Source organism: Panthera leo, chromosome F2, assembly GCF_018350215.1.
Source record: "Panthera leo isolate Ple1 chromosome F2, P.leo_Ple1_pat1.1, whole genome shotgun sequence".
Classification (NCBI taxonomy): domain Eukaryota; kingdom Metazoa; phylum Chordata; class Mammalia; order Carnivora; family Felidae; genus Panthera; species Panthera leo.
Genome location: NC_056695.1, coordinates 69,918,846 through 69,932,017, shown reverse-complemented (window position 1 = coordinate 69,932,017; position 13,172 = coordinate 69,918,846). Strand labels below are relative to the sequence as shown.

At 50.9% G+C, this 13,172-nt stretch overlaps 1 long non-coding RNA gene across 1 annotated transcript in view; it reads right to left on the bottom strand.

Annotated features, from left to right (window-relative positions):
* LOC122211184 overlaps positions 1-12,929 on the bottom strand; it is a 273,720-nt gene extending 260,791 nt beyond the window's left edge. The window contains exon 1 of the long non-coding RNA XR_006198546.1: positions 12,750-12,929. This is a non-coding gene — a long non-coding RNA (uncharacterized LOC122211184). The remainder of the gene's footprint in view (positions 1-12,749) is intronic.
* Positions 12,930-13,172: the final 243 nt, after the last annotated feature.

Genomic DNA, 13,172 nt, shown 5'->3' with positions numbered 1-13,172 from the left:
GTGCTGTTCAGTGGCAAACTGAGCTACGCACGGCACGCAATTTCTGTAAAGCCCAGAAGGAAGGAAAGAACACAGTACAGTACTGAGGCATGTTCATGCATACAGTGAAAACAATTTTAAGCAAAGGTGTAATAAGCCCCCAAATCCAGGATGATGGTTCCCTCCAGCAGAAGCACTGAAGGCCAGGCGCAGGGGAGACTCGAAAGAAGATGCACTTGCCCTCAGTTCACAGTGATCATTGGCCACATTCCGGTTCCTGAGCAAGCTGGAGGGGTCACAGGCGTCCGCGCACCATCGTGCCTCCCGACTGGCCTACCGATGCCACCCGCTTCTTTTCTGGACATCAATAGAGTATAACAGACTCACTGTTGAAGCCCCATGAAATGTGCTCGCCAGTTCTGTCACCACAAATGTTTGCCACCAAAAGCATTTGCTAGTCATTTATTCTGGCAACAGTAACGACTCCTGAACAGGCCTTTGATAGGTCGGAACGTCCGGTGTGGGTGCGCCGTGACCCCTGCTATGCCGTTGACTGCCCCATCAGCGAGTACCTTCCCTCACCCAATCTTTACCAGGTACCAGGGCGCTGGGTGCTGGGCACTGACTCACTCACTGGGACCCCACACAGAAAACACCCCCCACCCCACTGACTGGGGGATTCCAGGCAGGTGCAGAGGTGGCCCATCAAACACCCTGAAACTCTTTTCTTGGGAACAGTGGGCAAGTGGGTATGTATCAGGTACGGAGGCCTTATCAGCAAGAGGGTTTCCTCTCAACTCCCAGGTCCACTCTCTACCAGGAAAACTGGCAATCCAGGACAACAGACAGTACAAAACTCATTTCCTGTCTGCAGGGCTCACAGTCCTGCTGTCTGTTCCCCGCCCCTGTTTACATCGGGTTTAAGGAGCCAGAGTTGAGGTATGGGGCAGGCCTGATTCACTTCCTCCCCGCCTGCCCCTCCACCTGCCCCCTCAAGATGTGCCTGCTGGACGGGCAGGTCCCCAACCACCTCTGAGAGAAACTGTGAGTTCCCAGGGCCTCAGATGTGGTGCCTGGAAGGGAAGAGGCACGCCCTAAATCTGTTCATCTGAACTCAGTTTCCTCCTGTGTCACCTTTACAGAGGAAGAAACTCAGCACAGAGACGTGAGGGTCACGCAGCTATGTCGCGGCAGAGTCTGGGGAGACAGAGGCAGACACGAGGCCAGGGACATGAAGGAAGGGCCCGCCGGACGCTGTCACTTACTTTCGCCCACGCTAGGTGCACGGAGGCACTGACAGGTGTGACCCAGAGGGCAGATGGAGGTCGCACCCCTGGTTTCTTGTTCAGAAATCAGAGGGAGAGAGCGAGGAAGGACAAGGCTGAGCTGGACACCTGAGTGTTTCCTCTCTGCTGAGCTTCGTCGAAGTGCCCATCACGCCCCTCCCCCACCAAGTCCTAACTAGAACTGTTCTAATTTATAATTAGAACAGGTTTATGACACAGAAGAAGCAATTCCTGTAAGTCCTTAACCCGCAATTCACATCACCTAGGCCACTTCCACTCGTCCCTCTTCTCTCACAATCTCCATCCAGAGATTGCCTCACTTAGAACCAGAGACATGGGGTCCTGATATCTACACGATGCAGCCGAAGTCACAACTGTCCTGCCCTTTCGGAAAGTGCAGAAGAGGGGGATGGGAAAACAGGGGTGGGAATAAAGAGAAACTTCATCTAAGCAAGAGGATTCAGGTTTCTATTTCTTGGGTGTCTGAGTTCATGGGCCAGTCTCTGCGCTCTGCCCCGGGTTCCAATCTTTGAAGAGCTGTATGAACTTGGGAGAGTCAGCCAGGTCCTCCGAGCCTCAGTTGGTCCCATCTGGAAAATGGAGCTGACAGTGGTCCCTATCGCATAAGGAAGCACTGAGCAGCCCAGGGCTGATGCAGGTCAAGTGCCTGCAACTGCATCCCTCACACAGAGGGCTCAGCTACTGTCAGTGACACATTACTATGACCACTACAGACCCTCGCCATCACCCAGAAGGACGATTAGTGTTCCCGTTCTGAGATCAGCCCTGTGAAGGCTAACCCATCTCTACCTACTCTGCTCCGCCCCACCAACCCTGTCCATTACCCCTCTGACCTTAACCTAGCAGCCCTTCCCAACCGACCACCCGATCCCCGGAGACCCATCGAGTCACCTGTTCCCCGAAGCCTTGCCTTGTGGTCAGCTGCTTGGCTCCCCGGGCTCCAGCACCATCCAGTCCACATCCGAGAACCTCCAACTCACTCTGGTGCTGTCGGCACGTACAAAATCCCATGTACGTATCCCTGCACCGGACTCGGTGGGGAGGGTCTCAGAGGGATCCCCCAGCTCTTCTCACCCGCAGCGACGCAAGCCCAGGGCAGTGCCTGCACGTGAGACACGCACTGAACGCCGGGTGGTTGCATTTAGCTGTTCAAGTGCAATCTTCACGTGTACTAAGTTCGTATTTATCATTTACGTGAAATGACGTGGGGAAAGTTCTTAACACTGGTGCAACAGTCGGGGCTTGGTATCTACGCTATAGGATTTTCATACAGCAATTAGTAATACTAAGTTCCATGACGCTGCATCAGAACGACATTAATGCTACATTATCATGGCAGCGCTTCTGCTCTCGCTCTGTCTCCCTCAGAGGCAGGGGCTAGACCTCCCATGCTGTAAACTCCATAGTTCCCCTAGGTTACTCCCCAGGGCCTCCGTGTGCAGGTCCGGGCCCACAGGAAGCTCCTGCGGCTGCCCACCACGTCCCTGTTGAGATTCTCCTGCGCGGTGCTCACAAAGACGAGATGGGAAACGCTGTCCCAAACGGGAGGAGGCTTTTCTCCCCATGGTAGCTGGTTGGTTGGCTTCTTGAACAACTTTGCTACGACAGCTCACTGTAAATGAAGAGAAATCTGAAAATCACGTGTGTTCCCCCTGGCAGAAATCAGCCGTCGCTAACCAACCGGGAGGGCAAAAGCCGGAGAGCTGCCTGGACACCACCCTCGTCACTGCTTAGTAACAGCCCACCGACACCGCGTGTTCCGATCCAGCGGGAGGCAAAAGGACTGGCTGCCTCAGGGGAAAAAAAAAAAAGAAAAAGCCAACATGTGTTGAGGGGGCAGAGAGGGAACAGGGACAGGAAAGGAGCAGTCTAGAATAGAAGAAGCAGCCCATCACAAAAGTATGTAAGGGTCTGAAGAAGCATTTCAGAATAACACGGGCAAACTGTTCTACAGGGAAAAGCGTTAACACCTTATCTTCAGGGAGGTGCTCGCCCCCGGTGCAGCATTAAGGATTTAAGCGGGGAGCACCCCCGTGGCATGCCAGGTCCCGGCCAGGCTCCAGGGGCACAGAAAAGCATGTCCTGTCTGCTCCTGCAATGACAGAGCCACAGCAATGGATGCAAACTGTTGGCTCAGGGGCCACATCTGCCCCCACGTGTGTGTTTATTTTGGAGACAGAAAGGACTTCTGCCTGGAGAGCAGAGTTGGAAGGGTTCCAGGTGGGACTGAAGAGGTAGCCGGCAGCCTTCCAAATAAGCTGGGGCACTTGGACTTTATCCCACAGTGATAAGGACCTATGGAAGGTTTTGAACAGAGACAGGGATGAGATCAGAGTGCCATTTCAGACAGATCGGTCCACATGTGGTGTCCTGGGCAAGGAGTCTCCAAAGAACACTCTAGCTAATATAGCTGAGAGTGCCCTCTTGTCGGATTGGCTTTTCCCATTTTTTTCAAAAGGTAAGAGAAAAAAACAAAAGGTCCTCTGTGTGGAAAGTCCCCTGTTATTTATGGGAGAGCAGCTGGAGCAGACAGAGGCCCTTTCCCGCATTCATACTGACAGGGTTTATTCCATAGCCCCACTTAAGTAATGATTCATCCAACCGGGGCTGGACGCAGCCTTGGGATCACTTCAGCCAATCTTCCCACTTAGAGACAAAGAGAGCTCCTAGCCTTGTGGTGCATTGCTTCGTATAAAACAGATTCATGCATCTGGTCCATAAGAAAAATCCAGGCAAAGGCAAAGGCCAGACTGTCCCGGCCAGGTCTGTCCTCAGAGGACACGGCCAGTAGGGACCTGGGGCCCCACCTGCAGACTGTCTCCCCTGCCCCTTTACAGAGGCGCCTCCCCCCCCCCCCCCCCCCCCGCCGTGGGAGCACCTGGGGGGAGGAGTGTGGAGGCTGCCCCCCTGGCCGGAGCCTCCTGGGTCCTCCCCGCAACAAAGGCACTATCCCTTCCCTATCATCTCTCTGGACATTCCATACGTGCTTTCTCAATCAGAAAGGCATTCCCTGCATAGTTAGTCGTTAAAAAGGAAAAGCAACGGGTTTTTAAACAAGCAAGAGGTGACCCAGGAAAGGGGAGATCACTGTTTCAGTAACTGTTGCACACGGACACGGTTTTGGAAGACGCCGTTCAGACGGTACGATAAGGTTTTTACATTTTATACCTGGAGGTTTCCCAACACTCTTGACCCTGGTTATGCAATATTCTCGCCTTGGGTCCCCCCGTTAAGACCAGACATCATCGACATCACGGCTCCAGAACTGCCTCCTGGGAACCCCCACCTCCCACAGCCTGTCCTCCTGCCCTCCTTCTGGCCAGAGCGAACTTTGCAGAGGGCAGACTAGATCCTGAAACTCAAAGACTGGAAAGTCTTTAATGCCTCCCCAGTTTTAGTCTGAGTACCTGCTGCGTCACAGGCCTGCAGTGAGCAGGGACTGAGCAGCCCAGCGAATGGGAGCCGTGGAGCTGGGCAAGAACCCAGCCCTCACCCACCCCAAACTCCAGGCTGAGTGTTGTCCGCCCTGTGGACACCTTGGGCACAGGGCACAGCACGGTTTCTCCAGTCAGAGGCAGCTGGTAGATATGGGGCTTGAACGATACTGAAGGTTAGGAATCACTGGATTCTTCCAGAAGATTGGCATCTGCAGATTCATTCCTAACAGTCACGTCTCATTCAGAGAAGCAGCCAGCTGGGAAAATGGAACGGGTTTCAGTCCCTTTCCCCACTACCCCTCCTAACTAACTCCTATTTGTGCTTTATGACTCAGCTTAGGGGTCACCTCCTCCAGGAAGCATTTTGCCTGTCTATAATCTTCTTTTAAAAAGCATTCAAAGTCAAGTTAAAGTACCTTTGACCATCAGGGCCAGCCCATCCCCTCTCTCCTCCCAAGATGACAACAACAGTGAGTTCAATCTAAATCTTGCCGGCCCATTTTTCAGACACTCACATCCATCTCTAAGTATCCTCAAGTAACAGACAGCATGAGCTGTGAATTCCCAGCCTGGCAGGGCAGCGAGGCTGCGCCCGTTTCTGACTTGACTTCATGCTGTCAACCATCTCTCAGGGCGACCTCACGTGCTCGCGAGCAGAATCGGGGGACCCTGTGCCACACAGCCTCGCCAAGACTTGAGTCAGACTTCCTATTCTGGGCGCATTTTAAACCATGAAAAATGTGGCCCCTCGAAACAACTCAAACACCCTCCAGCTGGAGGATGAACACTGAAACAGCGGCACATCCGTGGACAGACCGCTCCCGGGCCGTCTAAACCCGGGAGCCACTGGTTCCTGCAGCAACTCGGCCGAACCTCCCACGCCTCAGGCTACGAGAGAAGAACCAGACTCGGAGGGCAACACACTGTCTGATTCCATTTATGCGAAAAGGGCAAAAGTGTCAGGTCAGAGAGGGAAGTATCAGTTGTCAGCGGCTGGGGGCAGGGGAGCAAACCGAAAGGGGCCGGAGGGGAGTCTGGGGGCCATGGAAATGGTCCGCTCCTCGACAGTGATGATTAAGCGACGGTGTTACCCAGCTGTGTGCGTGTTTACGAAAACGCCTCGTGCTGTGCCCCAAAGCAGAGGACATCTGCCGGACAGACACCAGACCTCAATCAGCTCGATCCCGCCTTGGCCAGTGAGATTCAGACTCTTTCCACGTGCCCTGCTGACTTTGCTTTCTTCTTTTGAGAAGCACCGCTTCCTGTCTTTTTCCTACTTTGCTATGAGGTCGGTTGGCTTTCTGTTGCTGACTTTGGGGAACCCTTTATCCTCATTATTATAGCTTTTTGTGCTTAGATGTGCTTTCTCCTTTAATATCTGGTCACAGGTATCAATCTTTCCCTTTCCGTGTGTGCTTTGCTCCTTCTCTGGTGATCTCCCAGCCAACTCTCTGTGTCTCACTGCAATGCAGGATTTCAACACTGACCCTTTCATCCCAAATAAACTATCTTCTCGCATTATTCTATTCATATTCTCTCACATTCCTTATAATAATGGGGTTTTTTGTGGACGCATTGTGTCTCCCCCATTACATAGTAGGCTCCCTGAGAACAGGTACCATATCTGTTGATCACTACTGAATGCCCAAAGCCTAGAACAATGCTCAGCACCCAATGGGCATTCCACAAATAGTGGCTGAATAAATAAAAGTAAAGAAAAAAAAACGAATGCAAGTGTATGTGCTGCATGCAAACATGCGGGCAGGTAATACAAACGATACATGAATATTAATGACATTCCAAGGCATCATTGACATCAACAAACATCACACCTCTCGCCAGGAAGCAGCAACTTGGCTTCAGGGCCAATCTCATGAGCGCCAATAGTTACCTAACATTTTCAAAATATTGAGACGCTATGATGTATAAGCCTAAGACTGAGGATTTACAAAAAAAAAAAAAAAAAAAAAAAGATTTAACTGAAGAATAGAAACCTTGATACTATATATAAAAAGTCTATTATGGAGCTGAACCTCCAAATAAGAAGAATGATTATTTGAGCGATGAAACAGCCACTGAGCAGAAATGTAATCTGTGCAATAAAAATAACACAGACAGGGCATACAAGGCAGTCAGGAATGCTTATTACCTGATGATAACCGGGACAAGTCGGGATGCAAACATGTACACCAGAAAGACAGCAGCAGCAATAAAGGCAAAACAGTGACTGTATTTCACTCAAGAAATTATGTTTAACTTTTCTCGACCTTTTCCCAAGGTTTCCCGGGATAAGCTCCCATCTCTTTCCCATAAGGAAAGCTACATTTCCCGTCACAGTTCTGTCTGCCAAGGGACTGGAATCCTCCACTCAGGGACCTCCTTCCTGAAACCCACCCCTCCATGTGCACTCGTCGTCTCTCTCTCTCTGTAAGTGTAAAATTTGGAAAAGTACTCCTTGGTTATAATCCTCGGAAAGTGCCCAGAGTTTGCAGGACCCACTTAAACCCACTTCTGCCTGGTCATTGAGGCTCTGGAGAGTCCCTCACCCGGCTGCCTCTTAGCAATCTGCCTCTCTCTCCCGCCCTGGGAGCTTCTTCAAGTCAGGGCTGGGTTCTCATTCACTGCAGCATCCCTGTGCCCGCACTCTCTCACTCACTCGTTTCCCTGCGTGACTACTGCATCCCAGGCACTGTTCTAGAACCTCCCTATCCGACAGAAACAGAACGTGAGTCGCCTGCCCTTTCGCATTTTCTACCGGCCACATTTTTAAGAAGTTAAAAGAAACGGGTGAAATTGATCTTCATAATGTACTTAAGCCAATATATCCAAAGTATCATTTCAATATACGATCAACATTAAAGAATTCATTAATGGGATATTTTACCGTCTTGATACGAAGTCTTTGAAAGTTTACACGTACATGACATCTCCATTCAGACCAGCTTCTTTCAAGTGCTCAGTGGCCACGTGAGGCTGCTGGCTACCCCACGGGACAGACGGTGCAGTTTCAGATGCTTGGGACTCAGCAGCGACCAGTGCAGAAGCCCGTTACTTGTAAAGCCGTGTCCACCGCTACCTGCCTGGACCAAGCGCCTGAGATACCTGCGTGTTCACCCCTGGAGCCCTGGCTTCTGGCTCTGATTTCAGCCCTTCTGTGCACCGCAGCCAGACCAACCGCTCCAAAAGCTAAGTCACGTCCAATCCGTTTGCATCTAAAACCCTTCAATGGCCCATTTTACCAAGGCAAGCACAAGGCGACAGATGTTAACCAGACTGGTTGTGGTGCATGTCACGATACACACAAGGCACGGAATGAACAGGATGACACCAGAGCCGAAGGTAACGGGATAGGTCAATTACACCTCGATTAAAAAGAAGAAAAAGACCACGCCTTCTGAGAGGCCTGCGGACCGCTCCCCGCCCGGCTCCCCCTTCCGCCTCTGTCCCCCTGGCTCACCCTACTCCAGTTCATCCTTCTTGGTGCTCCTTCATCTCACAGGCTCCCCGATGCCCTCGCCCTCTACGCGGGCTCTCCCCGGGACCCGTAACACCCTCCTCTAGACGAGCCTCCTTCACCTCCTCCAAGGCTGCTCCAGTGTCTGCTTCTTGATGGAGCACGCGTGCCCTGACCAGGCAGGTCAACACCGCAGCCCGCTCAGCCCTCCAGACCCTCACCTGCTCTACTTTGCTCCCGGAGGACACGTTACCATCCACGACGCTATTAATGTCCTTATTTATTACGTCTACTGCTTCTTATCTGCCTCTCCTAGCTATAACGCAAGCACCACATGGACAGAAATCCCTTTCTATTGTTCCTTTACGCGTCTCCACCATCTGGAACAGTGCATGGCACAGAGCAGGCACACGCTACATATTTGCGGAATTAAAGACAAGGAATAAAGGCACTGTAAGCCCTCAGCCTTAAAGAATTTACAATTTAGTGAGAGAAGACAGATACACAGTATATCGGGTAATAAGTATTGTCCTAGTTTGTGCGGGCTGAATACTATAGACTGGGCAGTTCAAAGGATAGAAATTTCCTTTCTCATAGTTCTGGAAGCCAGATCATGATTCTGGCAAAACTGGCTTCTGGGGAGAGCTCTTTTCCTGGCTTACAAATTCACTTTCTTTCTATGTCCTCACGCAGAGAGAGGAAGAAAGCTGGCTGGGATGTCTTCTTACAAAGGTTCTAACCCCATCGTGAGGACCCTGCCCTAAAGTCCTCATCTATCCCTAATTGCCTCTCAAAGGCCCCACCTCCAAATACCATCACGTGGGGGGTTGGAATTTCAACTCAGGAATTTTGGAAGGACACAAACATTCAGTCCATAACAAGCACCATGGAGGAAAATCTCAGGAGGGGAAATGGGAGAGTATAAATATAGCAACTACCACTTACATAGTAACTACCGCATGCCAGGCCTCGTGCAAAGCACCTTCCTCCTGACAGGACAGTGGGGCCAGGGCCACTTTGCACTGCAGCGGGTGCAATTTTTGCCTCCCCTGTCTCCCCGTGTTCCACATCTCCCCCTGGGGACCACCCTGCCCCCACTGTGTGGTCTGGACTAGAAAGGAAGCTATAGGAGGGCAGGGATATTTGTCTCCCGCAGCTGGAACAGAACCACAGCAATTCCTCAGGAGATGAATGAACGGATCAATCGATCTTGAGCAGAGTAACAAAGTTACCAGGAAAAGGGACACCTAAAGAATAATAAATAACAACAACTGCTCTTATGTCTTCTTCAAGAGCTTACTTCCTCTGTGCTAAGTGCTCTGCACCATCCCTGGGAGGGAAAACCCATTCTCCCTGCAGAGCAGCAGAGACAAGTAACCTGCAAAGACAGGCTCACTGGTGCAGGGCACCCCCCCCCCCCATCCCTGTCCTTTCTGAGACCTGCTTCTGCAGATTCCCTGATCTCTTATCTCTTTCTTGCTCCTAACAGCCAGCGTTTCTCTCAGATGCTTGCAAAGACCTCTAATGAAGTCACTGCCATCTCATCATCTGTGTAACCAGAATGTTCCCTTTACACATTAAAATGTATTCAGAAACCACTACTCCAGGCAGCCACAGGAAGTAATGAAACCCATTAATTGTAGCAGTAATATTAGCGAACTTTTACTGAAGGTTTACTATGAGCCCAGACATTCTGCTGGATACCTGCTGTCCATCCCCTACTCCTTCCTCCGCACAGCAGCCCGTGAAGCTGGTATTTTATCGTCCCAATTTTACAGATGAGGAAACTGAGGCTTACAGAGGTGAAGCAACTTGCCCCAAAGTAACCCTGGTCTGCACAAGCCCTTGTATGTCCCCAGATGCCTTCTGCTGCTGCTTGGTTTCCTTCTCTGCCCTCAGTGTCCATTCCCTTGGGGCAAACCCTTCACTTCCCACCATGTGGGGCTGTTTCATAGCTAAGACAGCGACTGCAGACTGGGGGCTGCTTGTTTCCTTGAAAACAAAGCAGTTCTTCTTTTTTTTTTTTTTCCTTAAGTTTATTTATTTATTTTGAGAGAGAGAGAGAATGAGAGAATATCAAGCAGGCTCTGCACTGTCAGCCAGGAGCCTGATGCGGGGCTCAAACTCAAGAACTGTGACATCATGACCTGAGCCGAAATCTAGAGACGCTCAACCGACTGAGCCATCCAGGCGCCCCTGAAAACAGAGCAGTTCTTGACAGTCACCCGACTCAACTAAGTACCAGGGCTGTGGCAGCCACCAGACAGGTAAAGAACACCACCGGCCCCACTCACTCCACCCTCCACTCTCAAGCTGCTCAGGGTCAACAAGGGAAAAAGAGGCAGGTAAACAAGGAATCCTGGGGCTCAGACTACCCACCAGACACCAGCAAAACACCACCCTATACCTTCACCGTGCCCCCACTTTCCCCCCCCCAAAAGAGGAAGAGAAAATAAAGGAAAGGCAATTCAGAATCCTGCCGTTAAAAAAATTGGCCGAGACAATTTCGGCCTCGTGAATGGAAGTCCTGCGTTTTGTGACCCACGCTGTTATTGTTTCTACCCACCACAGTCTCTATATGGGGAGGTTCAGGGACTACAAGAGCTACACACGCTCAGGGTAACGGCAGGGACCCTGAACAGTTGCGGGGAGTGTGAGGGAGGGGAAGATGGGATCACTGGCCAGAAGAACCCTATCTCCCATCTGCTGTGGATGTTGATCGTAATTGAACGCTGGTCACAAAGCCAGGCAGGGTGCCTGGATGTGGCACTTTGCAAATGCTCATGGATTCTGCACCATGTCTCAGGCTCCTGCCTGGACCCCAGAGGCTTTGTTCCCCAGACCCTGGGGCCAGAGCCTTCCAGACACTAAAGGCCGTACTGGCTCCTTGGCTGCACTCTAAGCAGCCTGCTCCCCCAGAGCGAAAGAGGCAGGCAGCCAGAGGAAGGGGTGTCTTTGGGTAAGATGTTGGGGTTTCTATCCTGCCTATGTCCTTCTGCTCCAGGCCAACAAGCATCTTTTGCTTGTTTTTTATTTCACTGCCCCCTAACTTCCGGGAGCTGGCCCTGGGCCAAATCCTGATGGCTCCATTGTGCCCCAGCTGTGTGACCAGAGGAGCTCTTTTCAAACTTCTCTGAGCTGTGGGTTCTTCATCTGCAAAATAACGGCAATAATAATAATAATCCTATTTTATATGATTACTGGGAGATTAAAGGAGATAATATATTTATAGCATTTAGAACTGAGGCTGGCCCACAATAAGAACCCCATCACGGCTAGACATTTTATTATAATTGCCTGGTGAGGTTGTAAGGGGCATAGAATGCAAAGAACATGCTTGACATGATATACAGTTTCCTGTTATTACAGGAACTACTATCATTGTTATTATTACTCCTGCTATTAATTCCTTAGATTACTTGGAAAAACATGAGAGACAGAAGAGGCAGTTATCAGAGGACCATCTGAGCAATATTCTCCAGGAAGGCCCAGAATTTTTGAGGTTTACTAGGCAGGGAGAGTGTAGAAGTGCCTGTCAATGGGACTCATCAACGGTCAAAATGACTCCAGATTGTTGCACTGTTCCCACCTTGGAGCAGGGTCCCCCTACAGACACGGGATATATAAACAAGGGAGTCCTGGTCTCTTAAAGAAATCACAAACCAGCGTCAGGAGAGAAAGAAAAATAACGAAAACAAGAACGAAAGCAAAAACAAGGAGAGTGATGTGTCTACAGCCACCTATGAAAGGGAATACAAAATAAAAAGGCCAAGTACCCAGGAGAGCATCTGACCTCGAGCAAGCACACTTAGGTACAGCCTTTGGCAAGACCCAGGGCCACCTCGACAAACAATATGGACCAGCAACTATCCAAGGTGCTCGGCTTCCTCAGGAAAGGGATGGCTTACCGTTGGTCTGACTAAATTCAGGGACACAAACGCAAAGATGAAGTAGGGGACGACTTACTTATCACCCGGGAGACTCTTTAGCTGAGCTGTGAGAGAAATGTCCATCTCAGGCAGTCAGAAGGCTCCAAACCCAGCCAGCCTGCCTGCCAGCCATTCCAGAAAAAAACACCCAAAACACAAGGGATTGACTGGATGTGGACAGTGAGAATTCACCCGAGTTTTTGACCAGCGATCAGAGACCAGTGGGGGGGAGGGGGGTCAGATATTTTAGAACTGAGAAAAAGAACTCCCTCTTTCCAACCCCAAAAAAGCTCCAGCCACGGACAGAAAGCACACACCAGACAGCATGGGGGAGAGGGGGAGGGGAGAGGGAGGAAGAGAGAGGAAAATCGGAAAAAAGAGGCTGATTTCGTCTACTTTTCAAGAGAAGCCTGGTTTATGCAACATTCTGCACTCAAAAGTAGTTAAAGCAACGACAACAGTAAAAAGCACCCTTAACCAGGCACGACAACAATGCGACCACATACTAAATCCCCTCTAGGAGTTCGGTGGGTACAGCATTACGGTCAGCACCAGGCCCACCCAACCTTCCCATCACCGGACCCACACACAGAACTCCAGGCGGGCTGTCTGCCACCGGCCGAGACCATGAGGCAGTCCTCACCTCTAAGACGCGACTCCCTTCCAACAGCAGAGACCAGGCCACGAGGCTCTGCCCAGCCAGGGATTCTGTTTGTCCGTCTGCTGCTTCCAGGAAGGTTTCTCTCCTAATAAATCTTTCAGGAAGTTCCCACTCAGGGTTCAGAAGATCCATACAACCACCTTCTCCACTGGTTAGGGTTTTAGGAAGATTGGCTGTGACCACAGGACTGTGTCAAGTGAACAAGCCTCAACTTGTCAACGCCAGTATGCAAAATAGGTCTGCAACATCCTATGACTAACAGCAGAGCAGATACAGTCCCCACATCCTCAAGGCTCCCGCCCCCCCCAGCACACACACAAACCCACGTTTCTCCAGGGCTTGCTTGCTCCAGCAGCAAAACAGCTCCGGGAGCCAGGACTCAGGGTGGTGGAGTGGGCCGCTGGG